General features: G+C 31.6%; 1 protein-coding gene across 1 annotated transcript in view; it reads left to right on the top strand.

The window, feature by feature from the left end:
* Nucleotides 1–10,178: 10,178 nt before the first annotated feature.
* myoz1b (myozenin 1b) overlaps nucleotides 10,179–17,715 on the top strand; it is a 33,908-nt gene continuing 26,371 nt past the window's right edge. The window contains exon 1 of the mRNA XM_061931745.1: nucleotides 10,179–10,291. The gene's annotated coding sequence lies outside the window, so the exon portion shown is untranslated. The remainder of the gene's footprint in view (nucleotides 10,292–17,715) is intronic.

Raw genomic sequence — 17,715 nt, 5'->3', positions numbered from 1 at the left:
AAGTTTTGAAATATGCCGTTCATTGAAGGCGCGGCTTATAACCCAGGGCGGCTTATGGTGCGGAAAATACGGTACTTTGACTTTCACAATGTCTAAGTCTAAGTCTAAGAAAGTGCATTATGATTTATTTTTTTTAAACATGCCTCAAAACAACAGCTACAAAAACAACGACGCTTCAGTCCAGAGTATACTAGAGTCATAAAGTAAACAATAACATAGTCCTCCTTTAGTGCAAGACTGCCTGGCATAATGTATAACAAGAAATTATAAACTGGGCTCACATCCATCTTCCGCTTGTACTCATCGTGTATCTCCTTATGATTCTTGAAGAGGTGGGAGATCAAATTGCTCGTATTAAAGGAAGGCGTCTTGGTTCCTCCTCGCATAACCAACTTTTTGCAGTCATTGCAAATTGCCAGTTTTTTTATCCGTCAGACACACTTTAACATAATCCAAAACCATGTCGTCAGTCAGTCACAGAGCGAGCTGGCTTGTTAGCCACGGCTACAGCACCGGCAACAACACACTCTTGTTGTTGTTATGCTGCGCTCGCGGCGGTTTGATGAGGTCATCAAGTAAACCTCTCATGTTACAGTCGGCAACTCCTGTGTTGTGTGTGGGAGAGGGGAGAGGGGAGGGGCTGCTGACTGGGTTTATATCCATGTTTTACCGGATGTGTACCGCTCCGTACAACAGCGTTTTAAAAAGTCATTTATTTTACTTTTTGAAACCAATACCGATAATTTCCGATATTACATTTTAAAGCATTTATCGGCCGATATTATCGGACATCTCTAATATAATGTGATTATATTTATATCAATACTGTCAAATGACATTTATTTAAAAAAAAAATCTGTTTTGATTAATTACAGGTTATTGCCCGCGTGCATCAGTTTAATTACCGTATTTTTCGGAGTATAAGTCGCTCCGGAGCAGGGCCGGCCCGTGGCATAGGCTGTATAGGCAAATGCTAAGGGCGCCGTCCATCAGGGGGCGCCACGCCAGTGCCACAAATGTTGGAGAAAAAAAAAAAAAAAAAAAAAAGTTGGTATTATTATTTCTAAATACAATAAATAATCCCACGTTAATTAAAATGCAAAGTAAAGCCTATTTAATAGAAATATTATTTGTTACAACATTACGCCCCCCCCCCCCCCCCCCCCCCCCCCGCACGGTGCGCCCCCTCCCTTCCCGTATCATGACTCTTTTTGGACGTCACCACATCAAAAAATCAACACAAGATGTCAAAACGGTCAAAACTGTCAGGTGCCCAGGGAAGAAAAAAGAGAAAAGAAGAGGAGGAGAAACGAGAAAAGACAGAGGTAGCAGGTAGGTAACGTTAGCCTACATGAAATTATTTGTCTGTTACAGAATGTGATAGTAACCTGGCTTTTTAGCATTAAGCTAATGTTACATGATTCGGCAATTGCTAATCAATAAATAGCTAGTTCTGTTTTAACGTCGGGTTAATATTGTGGAGGGGGCTAAATTGTTATGGAAAATAATAATGTAACGTTAGGTAATTACAGTACTCACCTTACATTCCTCAGGGACATTTGTATTAGATCTTTTAAGCAGGTGTTTTTTGTTTACATTGTTATTGCCTTCTGGTTAGCTAATGTTTTCCCTGCAGGTAATAGTCACTTTTCCACCCCTTTATATATTAGGTATAGTTGTAAGTAAAAAAAAAAAAAGGTCAAAGACAAAGCTATTCGGTTTCTTGTGAGTATATACACTTCACTGCCGATGTGGGGGGGCGCCACCTAAAATCTTGCCTAGGGCGCCAGATTGGTTAGGGCCGGGCCTGCTCCGGAGTATAAGTCGCACCTGCCGAAAATGCATAATAAAGAAGGAAAAAAACATATATAAGTCGCACTATGAAAAAAACTGCGACTTATAGTCTGAAAAATACGGTAATTAAAAAAATGCGGCCTCCTGAAGGCAGATGTGGCCCTAAATGAAAACAAGTTTGACATCCCCCCGGTCTAATGCAAACACCAACAGTTTCAAACCCTCATCCTCACGCGTGATGTCGGCAAATCCCGCGAGACTTCAGCAACATTTTCTATCAAGAATTACATTTTTTTTTTTAAATTGAATTATATTTATATAGCGCTTTTCTCTAATGACTCAAAGCACTTGACATAGTGAAACCCAATATCTAAGTTACATTTTTTAAAGCAGTGTGGGTGGCACTGGGAGCAGGTGGGTAAAGTGTCTTGCCCAAGGACACAACGGCAGTGACTAGGATGGCGGAAGCGGGGATCACATCAAATATTACACTTTGAAATATTTTTGGGAGAAAATATTGCATATTTTGTGTGTTTAAAATTAAAAATAAGTTTTATGTGACCAAAAGGGCATAAAACAAACAAAGAAAACATAAAAAAAATAATAAAAACGTATAATTGACTGATGTATCTGAAGATGATCTAGAAACTTATGTGTCAATAGTAAAAACAGTAAAATAAAAAATAAAATAGTAAATAGTAATTGTAAAAAAATTGTTTAATGTGTGACTTATTAACACTTTTATAACCTTTTAGAGCTCTACAAAAAAGGGACTCAAAATGTATGTTGTTATGAATTATTTAAATTTCAAGGCTCCAATTACTTCACATCAAATATTACACTTTGAAATATTTTTGGGAGAAAATATTGCATATTTTGTGTGTTTAAAATTAAAAATAATTTTTTTGTGACCAAAAGGGCATAAAACAAACAAAGAAAACATAAAAAAATAATAAAAACGTATAATTGACTGATGTATCTGAAGATGATCTAGAAACTTATGTGTCAATAGTAAAAATAGTAAAAAAAATAAAAAAATAGTAAATAGTAATTGTAAAAAAAAAAATTGTTTAATGTGTGACTTATTATAACATTTTAGAGCTCTAAAAAAAAAAGTGACTCAAAATGTATGTTGTTATGAATTATTTAAATTTCAAGGCTCCAATTACTTCACTTTAAATATTACACTTGGAAATATTTTTCAGGGAACATATTGCATATTTTGTGTGTTTGCCGTTTAAAAAACTAAAGTTTTCTTTGACAAAACGTTTTTTAAACAACAAATAAAAAAAATAAAAAAAATAAAAAATCTTATATTCGAGGGTTAGATCTGGAGATTTAAGTGTATAAAATATGTATGATTTATTTTTAAGACTTGTATGAGTGGGGCCCTTTTAGATCTCCAGGAAGTTTAATGGGATTTTTTTTTTTAATTGTCATTGCTCAAAAAATAATAATGATTTAAAGTCAATGTTATGAATTATTGATCTATTTAAGGTTCCAATTACTTCACATCAAATATTACACTTTGAAATATTTTTGGGAGAAAATATTGCATATTTTGTGTGTTTAAAATTAAAAATAAGTTTTATGTGACCAAAAGGGGATTAAACAAACAAAGAAAACATTAAAAAGTAATAAAAACGTATAATTGACTGATGTATCTGAAGATGATCTAGAAACTTATGTGTCAATAGTAAAAATAGCAAAATAAAAAAAAAAAAAGTAAATAGTAATTGTAAAAAAAAAATTGTTTAATGTGTGACTTATTACAACACTTTTATAACCTATTAGAGCACTAAAAAAAAGAGACTCAAAATGTACGTTGTTATGAATTATTTAAATTTCAAGGCTCCAATTACTTCACATCAAATATTACACTTGGAAATATTTTTCAGGGAACATATTGCATATTTCGTGTGTTTGCCGTTTAAAAAACTAAAGTTTTCTTTGACAAAAAGTTTTTTAAACAACAAGTAAAAAAATAAAAAATAAAAAAAAATCTTATATTCGAGGGTTAGATCTGGAGATTTAAGTGTATAAAAATATGTATGATTTATTTTTTAAGACTTGTATGAGTGGGGCCCTTTTAGATCTCCAGGAAGTTTAATGGGATTTTTTTTTTTTAATTGTCATTGCTCAAAAAATAATAATGATTTAAAGTCAATGTTGTTATGAATTATTGACCTATTTAAGGTTCCAATTACTTCACATCAAATATTACACTTTGAAATATTTTTGGGAGAAAATATTGCATATTTTGTGTGTTTAAAATTAAAAATAAGTTTTATGTGACCAAAAGGGGATTAAACAAACAAAGAAAACATAAAAAACTAATAAAAACGTATAATTGACTGATGTATCAGAAGATGATCTAGAAACTTATGTGTCAATAGTAAAAATAGTAAAATAATTAAAAAATAGTAAATAGTAGTTGTAAAAAAAATGGTTTAATGTGTGACTTATTATAACACTTTTATAACCTATTAGAGCACTAAAAAAAAGAGACTCAAAATGTACGTTGTTATGAATTATTTAAATATCAAGGCTCCAATTACTTCACATCAAATATTACACTTGGAAATATTTTTCAGGGAACATATTGCATATTTCGTGTGTTTGCCGTTTAAAAAACTAAAGTTTTCTTTGACAAAAAGTTTTTTAAACAACAAATAAAAAAAAATAAAAAAATAAAAAATCTTATATTCGAGGGTTAGATCTGGAGATTTAAGTGTATAAAAATATGTATGATTTATTTTTAAGACTTGTATGAGTGGGGCCCTTTTAGATCTCCAGGAAGTTTAATGGGATTTTTTTTTTTTTTAATTGTCATTGCTCAAAAAATAATAATGATTTAAAGTCAATGTTATGAATTATTGATCTATTTAAGGTTCCAATTACTTCACATCAAATATTACACTTTGAAATATTTTTTTGGAGAAAATATTACATATTTCGTGTGTTTGACATTAAAAACAAGTTTATGTGACAAAAAGGGGATAAAACAAACAAAGAAAACATTAAAAAGTAATAAAAACGTATAATTGACTGATGTATCTGAAGATGATCTAGAAACGTATGTGTCAATAGTAAAAATAGCAAAATAATAAAAAAATAGTAAATAGTAATTGTAAAAAAAAAATTGTTTAATGTGTGACTTATTATAACACTTTTATAACCTTTTAGAGCTCTAAAAAAAAAGTGACTCAAAATGTATGTTGTTATGAATTATTTAAATTTCAAGGCTCCAATTACTTCACTTTAAATATTACACTTGGAAATATTTTTCAGGGAACATATTGCATATTTCGTGTGTTTGCCGTTTAAAAAACTAAAGTTTTCTTTGACAAAAAGTTTTTTAAACAACAAATAAAAAAAACAACAAAAAAAAAAAACTTATATTCGAGGGTTAGATCTGGAGATTTAAGTGTATAAAAATATGTATGATTTATTTTTAAGACTTGTATGAGTGGGGCCCTTTTAGATCTCAAGGAAGTTTAATGGGATTTTTTTTTTTTTTAATTGTCATTGCTCAAAAAATAATAATGATTTAAAGTCAATGTTGTTATGAATTATTGACCTATTTAAGGTTCCAATTACTTCACATCAAATATTACACTTTGAAATATTTTTGGGAGAAAATATTGCATATTTTGTGTGTTTAAAATTAAAAACAAGTTTTATGTGACCAAAAGGGGATAAAACAAACAAAGAAAACATTCAAAAGTAATAAAAACGTATAATTGACTGATGTATCTGAAAATGATCTAGAAACTTATGTGTCAATAGTAAAAATAGCAAAATAATAAAAAAATAGTAAATAGTAATTGTAAAAAAAAATGGTTTAATGTGTGACTTATTAACACTTTTATAACCTATTAGAGCTCTAAAAAAAGTGACTCAAAATGTATGTTGTTATGAATTATTTAAATTTCAAGGCTCCAATTACTTCACATCAAATATTACACTTGGAAATATTTTTCAGGGAACATATTGCATATTTCGTGTGTTTGCCGTTTAAAAAACTAAAGTTTTCTTTGACAAAAAGGTTTTTAAACAACAAATTAAAAAAACATAAAAAAAATTAAAACTTGTATTCGAAGGTTAGATCTGGAGATTTAAGTGTATAAAAATATGTATGACTTGTATGAGTGGGGCCCTTTTAAATCTCCAGGAAGTTTAATGGGATTTTCTTCCTTAAATCGTCATTGCTCAAAAAATAATAATGATTTAAAGTCAATGTTGTTATGAATTATTGACCTATTTAAGGTTCCAATTACTTCACATCAAATATTACACTTTGAAATATTTTTTTGGGAGAAAATATTACATATTTCGTGTGTTTGACATTAAAAATAAGTTTATGTGACAAAAAGGGCATAAAACAAACAAAGAAAACATAAATGATTAAAAATAATAATGAATACTTAATTATAATTGACTGATGTATCTGAAGATGATCTAGAAACGTATGTGACGAAAGCAAAACTTTTTTTTTAAATATAAGACTTATTTTTTTATCTTTTGGATCTGTATTATTTCGTGTGTTTGCCATTTAAAAACAAACAAAAGTTATTTAAACAACATATTAAAAAAACATGGAAAAAAAAAATAAAAACTTATATTTGAGGAATAGATCTGAAGTTTACTGAGAGATTTAATTATATAAAAATATGTCCGACTTATTTTTAAGACTTGTATGAGTGGGGACCTTTTAGATCCCCAGGAAGTTTAATGTGATTTTTTTTTTAAACGGTCAGTGCTCAAAAAATAATAATGAATCAAGATCAATGTTATGAATTATTGACCTATTTAAGGCTCCAATTACTTCATATCATATATTACACTTTGAAATACTTTTTGGAGAAAACATTACATATTTTGTGTGTTTAATGTAAAGACAGTTTTCGGGCGCAAAACAAACAAAAAAAATAATAAATTATAAAAAGTTATAATTGACTGATATAGCTGAAGATGGTCTAGAGATTTAAGGGTTTAAAGTAAAAAAAAAAAATAATAATTTTTGTGGGATTTTTTTTAAACTGTCCTTGCTCAAAAAATAATAATGAATTAAAATAAATGTTGTTATGAATTATTGACCTATTTAAGGAGGCCAATTATTTCACATCAAATATTACACTTTGAAATATTTTTTAAGAAAATATTGCATAACATATATACCAGTTTTGATGCGACAAAAAGGGCATAAAACAAACATGGGAAACAAAAAAATAGTAAAATAGGTCTTAAGTTGATCTAAAGATATAAGGGTAGAAAGTAAAAAAGGATGTACAACTTATTTGTTAACACTTTTTATAAGTGGGGCTCTTAAGTAGCCCTAAAATTTTAGTAGGATTTTTTAATGCAGCTATTGCTCAAAAAAAAAAGAAAAAAAAAGAATCAAAATTAAGGCTGAAACGACGCGTCGACGTAGTCGACGTCATCGGTTACGTAAATACGTCGACGCCGTTTTTGTGCGTCGGCGCGTCGCATATTTACGTCACTCTACTTTACTGTCATGGCGGAGCGCAAAGCAGACGATGCGAGCGAGGGGAAAAAAGCACGCCAAAAATCGTCAAAAGTGTGGGAGTATTTCAATAAACGGCCTAATAATGTTGTTGTATGCACACTGTGTCGAGCGGAAATGGCCTATCATAGCAGCACAACGGCTATGAACGAACATTTGAAAAGAAAACCCCCGACAGCGTTCTTGCCATCACCATCAACAAGTCAATCGTCCGCGTGCGTATACGTTGTCATTATTACACAAAAACATGAATGTGTCATTTGTATCTGCGTTGTAAATTCATAAACTAAAGCACCGTTTCGCTCTGAGAGGCGCGTTTGGCGTGCCTGTTCAGTGTTTACAAAGACGCGCTCCTCTTTAACGCTGTGGAGAGGTGGCGGCGGCGAGCGAGCGGCGAGGCGGGGCGCGCCGGGAGCGACGCCGCAATCGTGCCCAGGTGCGCGATCCGCGCAGTTGGAAGAGAAAAGACTTTGTGTAAAATTAAAAGATTGTAAACCTGGCAAAGCCGTCTGGCGTTCAGTCTGTCGGTCCTGAAAGAACCCCACGGCACAAGACGTGTCACAAACGCTAACGTTAATTAGTTGTGCAAATACCTTTTACAACATTAACAGTTACATATACTATGTACAAACCAACAATTAACTTTCACTTTAATCATACTATCATTGTTGTGTTATTAAGCAAAATAAGCAATACTTTTACTTTTGTTGAAATGTTTACACTGTACACTTTTTTGTATTGGATGTTTAGCTTTATTTTTGCACATTTTAGCAAATAAGCAATACTTTTACTTTTGTTGAAATGTTTACACTTGTTACAGAATATTTCCGTTTTGCACTTTTTTGTATTGGATGTTTATCTTTATTTTTGCACATTTTAAAGCAAAATAAGCAATACTTTTACTTTTGAAATGCTTATACTATTCCAGAATATTAAGATTTGCACTGGATGTTTACTTTTGTATTTGCACATTAAAAAGCAAATAAGCTACTTTTAATTTTGTTAAATGTTAAAAGTTTTAAATGTTTACATTGTTACAGAATATTTTGTCATGTTGTTGTCAATGTTGACTGAGTGGCCATACTTTTTTTTTTGTAAATAAAAGCCATGCCTTTTGAAAAAACTGGCCTACATGTATTTTTTCCTCTTCATTTTAAATTTAAAAAAAAATCGGTAAAAGGAAAAATAATCTATAGATTAATCGAAAAAATAATCTATAGATTAACCGATTAATCGAAAAAATAATCTATAGATTAATCGATAGAAAAATAATTGTTAGCTGCAGCCCTAATCAAAATCGATGTTGTTATGAATTATTGACCTATTTAAAGCTCCAATTAATTCACATCAAATATTCCCAATTGAAATATTTTTGGAGAAAATATTGCATATTTTGTGTGTTTAACATAAGAACAGTTTTTATGTGACAAAAAGGGCATAAAAGAAACAAAGAAAACATAAAACAATAATACAATAGATCTGAATTAGACCTAGAGATTTAAGTGTTGAAAGTAAAAAAGGATGTAGAACTTATTTTTTAACACTTTTTATAAGTGAGGCTCTTAAGTAGCCCTAAGAATTTTAATAGGATGTTTTAATACAGTCTTTGCTTAAAAAAATAATAATGAATCAAAATCAATGTTGTTATGATTTATTGACCTATTTAAGACTCCAATTACTTCACATAAATATTACACTTTGATTTTGCACATTTTGTGTGTTTGTCATATAAAAAACGAAGTTTCCTTTGACAAAAAGTACATAAAACAAACATGAAAAAAATAATAAAAACTTATAATTTACATATTTATATGGATTCATATGGCAAAAATGTTGAATTGTTGAAAGTAAAAAATAAATAAAATAAGAATAAATGTATGACCTTTTTGATCCCCAATAATTTGTGGGACCTTTTTTTTTCAAAACGGTCATTGCTCAAAAAAGAATAATGAATTAAAACCAATGTTATGAATTATTGACCTATTTAAGGCTGCAATTACTTCACATCAAATATTACACTTAAAATTTTTTGGGGGGAAAAGATTGCACATTTTTTAATTTTTGCCATGTTTTGACAAAAAGGCCAACATAAAAAAACACTATCGACAGACCCAAAGATCTAGAGATTTAAGCATTGAATTAAATAAAAATAAAAATAAAAATAATATATGACTTGTTTTTAACACTTTTAGGATTGGGGCCCTTTTGAATCACCAATAATTTTAGTGGGATTTAAACAGAAAATTGCTCAAAAAATAATAATGAATTAAAATCAATGTTATTAATTATTGACCTATTTAAGGCTGCAATTACTTCACATCAAATATTTCTCTTTGAAATATTTTTGTGGGAAAATATTTTGTGTTTTTGCTGTAAAAAAACGGGTTTTCTTTAAAAAAAAAAAAAAAAAAGTGCATAAAACATTTAAAAAAATGTATATTGACAGATAGACCTGAAGTTGATCTGTAAATTAAGCGTTGAATAAAAAATTAAATACAATTAATATATGACTTATTTTTCACATTTGTATGACCTTCTGACCAAACTTGAGGGGAGCCCTAAAGGTAAAAAAAAAATCTATATTGGTTTTGAAAATGAATTATATGAAAATGGCCCCTGCATGTTTTGATGTTTCAGTGTGTGGCCCTCAGTGTGTTGACCTCTGCATGAGAAGTACTTCCACAGGACTTAGTGGGAGTCAACCTTGGTCTTTTCTTCAACATGGCCACTGCCAGGTTACATTTTTAACCCCTTACTGAACTTGTAACACCACACCCACCTCCCCACCCCTCTTTTCACACCCACAGGAGGGGCCCCCCCACACTAGACTCCGTGTCACTCTCTGTGGGGGCCGAGACGTGGCTCGCCGCTACAATACCAGGACGCCTTGGAACTGAAATCTACCAGGACGTGTCTACAAACCACAACAAAAGTCCATCTTGTGCAGGGAGCTTATACCTAGGTTCTTAGGTAAGGTGTGTGTGTGTGGTATGTGTGTGTGTGTGTGTGTGTGTGTGTGTGTGTGTGTGTGTGTGTGTGCTGCATGAGCTGGCACTGATGCAATGTTAGCTGTTAAATAATTCAGAAGCCAGTTGAAGTTCAAGGACTTGTTTACAGTCACATGCTTGTGATTTGTCTTGTCAGCACATTTGTTTCCCCCCATCTGTTTTATAAAAAGGTATAATTGATGGATGGATCTAAAGTTGATCGAGAGATTTAGGTGTTGAAAGTAAAAAAAAAAAAGAAGAAAATATTTACTTATTTTTACACTTTTATGAATGGGGCCCTTTTGGGTCCCCAGGAGGTTTAGTGTGATTTTTTTTTTGTAATAGTCATTGCTCGAAAAAAAAAAAATGCATCAAAAATCAATGTTGTTATGAATTATTGACCCATTAGAGGATCTAATTAATTTACATCAAAATATTCCACTTTGAACATTTTGGGGGGAAAAGATTGCATATTTTTTTGTTTGCCATAAACAGTTTTCTATGACATAAATGTCATAAAATAAACAAACAAGAATTATAAAAACGTATAATTGATGGAGATCTAAAGTTGATCTAGGGATTTAGGCGTTGAAAGTAAAAAATAAAAATAAAAATAAAAATAAAAAATTACTTATTTTTACACTTTTATGAACAAACATACATTACAAAAACGTATAATTGACGGATGGATCTAAAGTTGATCTAGAGATTTAGGTATTGAAAGTAAAAAAAGAAAAGAAAAAATGAACTTATTTTTACACTTTTATGAATTGGGCCCTTTTGGGTCCCCAGGAGGTTTAGTGTTTCTTTTTTTTTACTGTCTTTGCTCAAAAATATAATATTGAATCAAAATCTATGTCGTTATGAATTATTGACCTATGAGAGGTTACGTCTTTTGTCAGGTTCAAACACTGATGACATCTATTAAACAAGACAAGAAGCAAGGAATTAAACAGAGACAGAATTCAATTTGGCTCAATGAGGAGAAACGTCTGGACTGTACTCTTTTTACAGTCTCACCACGCTCTGACGAAAGATTGTACGCCTATTCTTTTATTTGGACTTTCCCTGATTACATGGCAACAGCTGTTTCTAAGGGACGGGGGTCGTAAACAGCCATCCCCTTTGATTAAAACAGTTCAAAGAAAAGGTCGTAAAACAGTTCAAAGAAGAGGTCCCTGGAGGGGAGTCAGGTCCTGCTTCCTCTTCGCTTTGAAGATCTCGGGTCAAGACAATATCTTTCTGTGGATTACAATACATCAAAGAAACAGAACACCTTCATGTTGCTTCCCATCCTACACAGTGGAGTTCTACAAGCCTTCTTCTTGGTAGGATCAAAGACAGCTTTTGTCCTCTCGCCGGGAACTCATGGCAACACAAAGTTTTGTGATAACTTAGATACAATTATTCTGACATCTTTACTAATTCATGAAGACTGGGGTGTCCAAACAGTTTCCACTGAGGGCCACGCACTGAAAAATCAAAGCATGTGGGGGCCATTTTCAAAACGAATACAGTATATAGATTTTTTTTTACCTTAAAAAAAAAAGGTTCTCGGGGACCCGGAAGGGTCTCACTCACAAAAATGTTAATAATTTTTTAACGCTTAAATATCTACATCAACTTCAGATGTCTCTGTCAATGTATAGTTTTAGTTGCATTGTTTTTTTCTAAATTGTATGTATTATTATTATGCCCTTTTTTCTTAAAAAAAAAAAAAAAAAAATTCTAATTTTAAGGCACACACAGATCATATGCAATATTTTCCCCAAAAATATATCAAAGTGGATTTTTTTTAAAAATGTTTTTTGCCCTGTTGTTCATGGAAAAAACACAAAATATGAACTTATTTTTTCTTTGAAAAATATCTCAAAGGTGGAATATTTGATGTGTAGTAATGGGAGCCATAAATAAGTCAATAATTCATAACAACATTAATATTTTTTTTAACAATGACAGTTTAAAAAAAAGAAAATCCCAATAAAATTATAGGGAATCCCAAAGGGCCCAACTAATAAAAATGTTGAAGATATGTCATACAATTGTATTTTTTATTTATTTATTTTGGCTTAAGTCTCTAGATAACAGATGTCAAACTCAAGGCCCAGGGGCCAAATCATTTTTTTTGGACCCCCACGTCATTTTAAAGTGGTCCAAACAGTTTCCACGGAGGGCCGCACAGTGAAAAATCAAAGCATGTGGGGGCCACTTTCAAAACCAATACAGTATACAGATTTTTTTTTAACCTTAAAAAAAGGGCTCCCCTCAAGTTTGTTCTCGGGGACCCGGAAAGGTCTTACTCATAAAAATGTAAATAATTGTTTTTTTAATTGTTTACATTTTTTTTATTCTTAATTTAATTTATTATTATTAAATCTGCTTTTAATGGCACACACACAACATATGCAATATTTACCCCCAAAAATATTTCAAAGTAAATACGTCAGACATTTATAACAACGTAGATTTTGATTCAATATTTTTTTTTGAGCAAAGACAGTAAAAAAACAACAACCAAAAACCCACTAAAATTCTTGGGGATCCATAATGGCCCTCATAAAAGTGTTAAAAATAAGTCATACATCCTTTTTTATATCTTTTTTACTTTCAACCGAGATCAACGTCAGATATATCAGTAAATTATAAGGTTTAAAAAAAAAAAAATGTTTTCTTTGTTTGTTTTATGCCCTTTTTTCCCTGTAAAGTACACAAAAATATGCAATATTTTATCCAAAAGATATTTCAAAGTGGAATATTTAATATGACCTAATTGGAGCGTTGAATAGGTCAATAATTCTCAACAACATTGATTTTGATAAATTTTTTTTTGTAGCAATGGCGACTTGTCCAGGGTGTACCCCGCCTTCCGCCCGATTGTAGCTGAGATAGGCTCCAGCGCCCCCCGCGACCCCGAAGGGAATAAGCGGTAGAAAATGGATGGATGGATTATAAAAAATCACACTAAACCTCCTGGGGTCCCAAAAGGGTCACATTCATAAAAGTGTAAAAATAAGTAAAGTTTTTCTTTTTTCTTTTTTTTTACTTTCAACGCCTAAATCTGTAGATCAACTTTAGCTCTATCCTTCGATTATACGGTTTTAGAATTTTTGTTTGTTTTATGACATTTATGTCATAAAAAACTTTTTATGGTGAACACAAAAATACGCAATCTTTTCCCGCCAAAATATTCAAAGTGGAATATTTAATGTGACCTAATTGGAGCATTGAATAGGTCAATAATTCATAACAACATTGATTTTGATGCATTTTTTTTGAGCAATGACCATTACAAAAAAAAAATCACCCTAAACCCCCCGGGGTCCCAAAAGGTCCACATTCATAAAAGTGTAAAAATAAGTAAAGTTTTTCTTTTTTTTTTAACTTTCAACACCTAAATCTGTAGATCAACTTTAGCTCTATCCATCGATTATACGTTTTTATAATTTTTGTTTGTTTTATGACATTTATGTCATAGAAAACTTTTTATGGTGAACACAAAAATACGCAATCTTTTCCCGCCAAAATATTCAAAGTGTAATATTTAATGTGACCTAATTGGAGCATTTAATAGGTCAATAATTCATAACAACATTGATTTTGATGCATTTTTTTTGAGCAATAACCATTACAAAAAAAAATCACACTAAACCTCCCGGGGACCCAAAAGGGTCCCATTCATAAAAGTGTAAAAATAAGCAAATGTTTTCTTTTTTACTTTCAACGCCTAAATCTGTAGATCAACTTTGGATCGATTATACGTTTTTATAATTTGTGTTTGTTTTTATGACATTTATGTCATAGAAAACTCCTTATGGCAAACACAAAAAATATGCAATCTTTTACCCCCAAAATTTTCAATGTGGAATATTTGATGTGAATTAATTAGATCTTCTAAAAGGTCAATAATTCATAACAATATTGATTTTGATGCATTTTTTTCTCTAGCAATGACCATTAAAAAAATCACACTAAAACTCCCGGGGATCCTAAAGGGCCACATTATTAATCGGTAAAAATAAGTCAATTTTTTATTTTATTTTTCACTTTCAACGCCTAAATCTCTAGATCAACTTTAGCTCTATCATCGATCTATATGTTTTTATAATTTTTGTTTGTTTTATGACATTTATGTCATATACAACTTTTTATGGCAAACACAAAAAATACGCAATCTTTTACCCCCAAAATGTTCAAAGTGGAATATTTAATGTGACCTATTTGGAGCGTTGAATAGGTCAATAATTCATAACAACATTGATTTTGATGCATTTTTTTCACCATTAAAAACAAAAATCACACTAAACCACTCATAAAAGTGTAAAAATAAGTAATTTTTTTTTTTTTTTTTACTTTCAGCGCCTAAATCTTTAGATCAACTTTAGATCCATCCCATCAATTATACGTTTTTATAATTTTTGTTTGTTTGTTTTATGACATCTATGTCATAGAAAACTTTTTATGGCAAACACAAAAAATATGCAATCTTTTACCCCCAAAATGTTCAAAGTGGAATATTTAATGTGACCTATTTGGAGCATTGAATAGGTCAATAATTCATAACAACATTGATTTTGATGCATTTTTTTCACCATTAAAAACAAAAATCACACTAAACCACTCATAAAAGTGTAAAAATAAGTAATTTTTTATTTTTTTTACTTTCAGCGCCTAAATCTTTAGATCAACTTTAGATCCATCCCATCAATTATACGTTTTTATAATTTTTGTTTGTTTGTTTTATGACATTTATGTCATAGAAAACTTCTTATGGCAAACACAAAAAATATGCAATCTTTTACCCCCAAAATTTTCAAAGTGCAATATTTGATGGGACTTAATTAGATACTCTAATAGGTCAATAGTTCATAACAACATTGATTTGTATTCAATATTTTTTTTTTTTGAGCAAAGACATTAAAAAAAACCCCCAAAACAACAAAAATTCTCAGGGATCAATAAGGGCCCTCATTAAAGTGTTAAAATAAGTCATGCATCCTTTTTTATATCTTTTTAACTATCAACTTTAGATCTATTCATCGATTATCGGTTTTTATCATTTGTGTTTGTTTGTTTTATGACATTTATGGCATAGAAAACTTTTTATGGCAAACACAAAATATGCAATCTTTTAACACCCAAAATTTTCCAAGTGGAATATTTGATGTGAATTAATGATATCCTCTAATAGGTCAATAACTCATAACAACATAGATTTTGATTCATTATTATCTACTGAGCAATGACAGTTTTAAAGAAAAAAACAGCCTGCATGGCAACTTTGTGTTATTAGAGTCAACATTGCAACTTTTATTTCACCTGTTTGCTCTTTTATTCCACTTCGTAGTGGAATAGGCAGTTAAATATTGAGCTGCGGGCCACAAATGGCCCCCGGGCCACACTTTGGACCCCCCTGGTGTAAGCGAAGGTGAAGTCCCCACAGGGGACGCTAGAATGCGATGGAGTTTATAGCGGGGATGGATGGACGTTGATTTGGGAATGTGCTGACTTTATGTCCCCTTCCTCCTCAGCTGTCCCCTTTGAGATTTATCTTGGAGCTAAAAGAGGCAGGTTATGGCGGGTGTTAAGTGGTGGATGTGTGGTAACAGGACCCCTCCTCCTCCTCGCACCTTATGCCTACAGGAATACACCAAAAAAGCACCTGGAACCCCCCGAAAGGACTTTTTCCACTGACAAAATCAAAGCGTGCGGGGGGGGGGCATTTTTAAATTTTTCATTTTCACAACCAATACATTTTATAGATTTTTTTTACCCTTAGGGCTCCTCTTAAGTTTGGTCCCGGGGACCCGGAGAATCTCAGTCATAAACTTTAAAAAAAAAAAGTAATTTTAAAATTTTCTTCAATGTTTAAATCTCTAGAGCAGTGGTTCTTAACCTGGGTTCGATCGAACCCTAGGGGTTCGGTGAGTCGGCCTCAGGGGTTCGGCGCAGCCTTCGCCACGGAGATAAAGACACATCCGACTTATCGTGTAAATAAAAACTTCTCCCTATCGGCGTATTATGGATACCCCCAAACAATGTTCCCTCTAATTTTCCATTTGATTTGCAGGTTGTTTGATTGATCGATTGAAACTTTTACTAGCAGATTGCAAAAGAAGAGAATACATTATATGAAACAGTGCAGTTTCTACAAGCTAATTGCTTTGTAGATGTGGGAAACAGCGGGAGGCAGGGTGCAGGTAAAAAGGTGTCTAATGCTTAAACCAAAAATAAACAAAAGGTGAGTGCCCCTAAGAAAAGGCATTGAAGCTTAGGGAAGGCTATGCAGAACGAAACTAAAACTGAACTGGCTACAAAGTAAACAAAAACAGAATGCTGGACGACAGCAAAGACTTACTGTGGAGCAAAGATGGCGTCCACAATGTACATCCGAACATGACATGACAATCAACAATGTGCCCACAAAGAAAGATTAAAAACAACTGAAATATTCTTGATTGCTAAAACAAAGTAGATGCGGGAAATATCGCTCAAAGGAAGACATGAAACTGATACAGGAAAATACCAAAAAAAAGAGAAATAGCCACCAAAATGGGAGCGCAAGACAAGAACTAAAACAGTACTCACAAGAAAGCAGCAATAAACTCAAAATAAGTCAGGGCAGTACACCTACTTTGAGACAAGAGCTGTAATGATGCATGCTTGGTTATGGTTTAAAGTCATATCCAACAATTGCGACATTTTGATTGATTGAGACTTTTACTAGTAGATTGCACAGTACAGTACATATTCCGTACAATTGACCACTAAATGGTAACACCCCAATAAGTTTTTCAACTTGTTTAAGTCGGGCTCCACGTTAATCAATTCATGGTAATGTGTGTAATGTGTGTTGGTTTTGTTCTTTGAACAAGGTGATGTTCATGCACGGTTCATTTTGTGCACCTGTAAAAAACATAACTTTTTCTTGAATTAGAGAAAAAAAACCATTTTATTTTTCACTAAAGAAGGGTTCGGTGAATGCGCATATGAAACTGGTGGGGTTCCGTACCTCCAACAAGGTTAAGAACCACTGCTCTAGATAGACCAACTTCAGGTCTATTTGTAAGTATATATATATATATATATATATATATATATATATATATATATATATATATATATTTTTATTTTTTATTTTTTTTTTAATGTTTTTTTTTTGCCCTGTTGTTCATGGCAAAAACACAAAATATGCCATTTTATTTTTCTTAAAAATAAATGTTCAGAGTGGAATATTTGATGTGAAGTAATTGGAGCCTTAAATAGGTCAATAATTTATAACAACATTGATTTTAAGTCATTATTATTTTTTCAACAATGACAGTTAAAAAAAAGAAAATCCCAATCAAATTATTGGGGATCCCAAAGGGCCCCACTCATAAAAGTGTTGAAGATATGTTATACGATTTT

Source organism: Nerophis lumbriciformis, linkage group LG39 (genome assembly GCF_033978685.3).
Source record: "Nerophis lumbriciformis linkage group LG39, RoL_Nlum_v2.1, whole genome shotgun sequence".
NCBI lineage: Eukaryota > Metazoa > Chordata > Actinopteri > Syngnathiformes > Syngnathidae > Nerophis > Nerophis lumbriciformis.
This window is presented reverse-complemented; position numbering and strand designations above follow the sequence as displayed.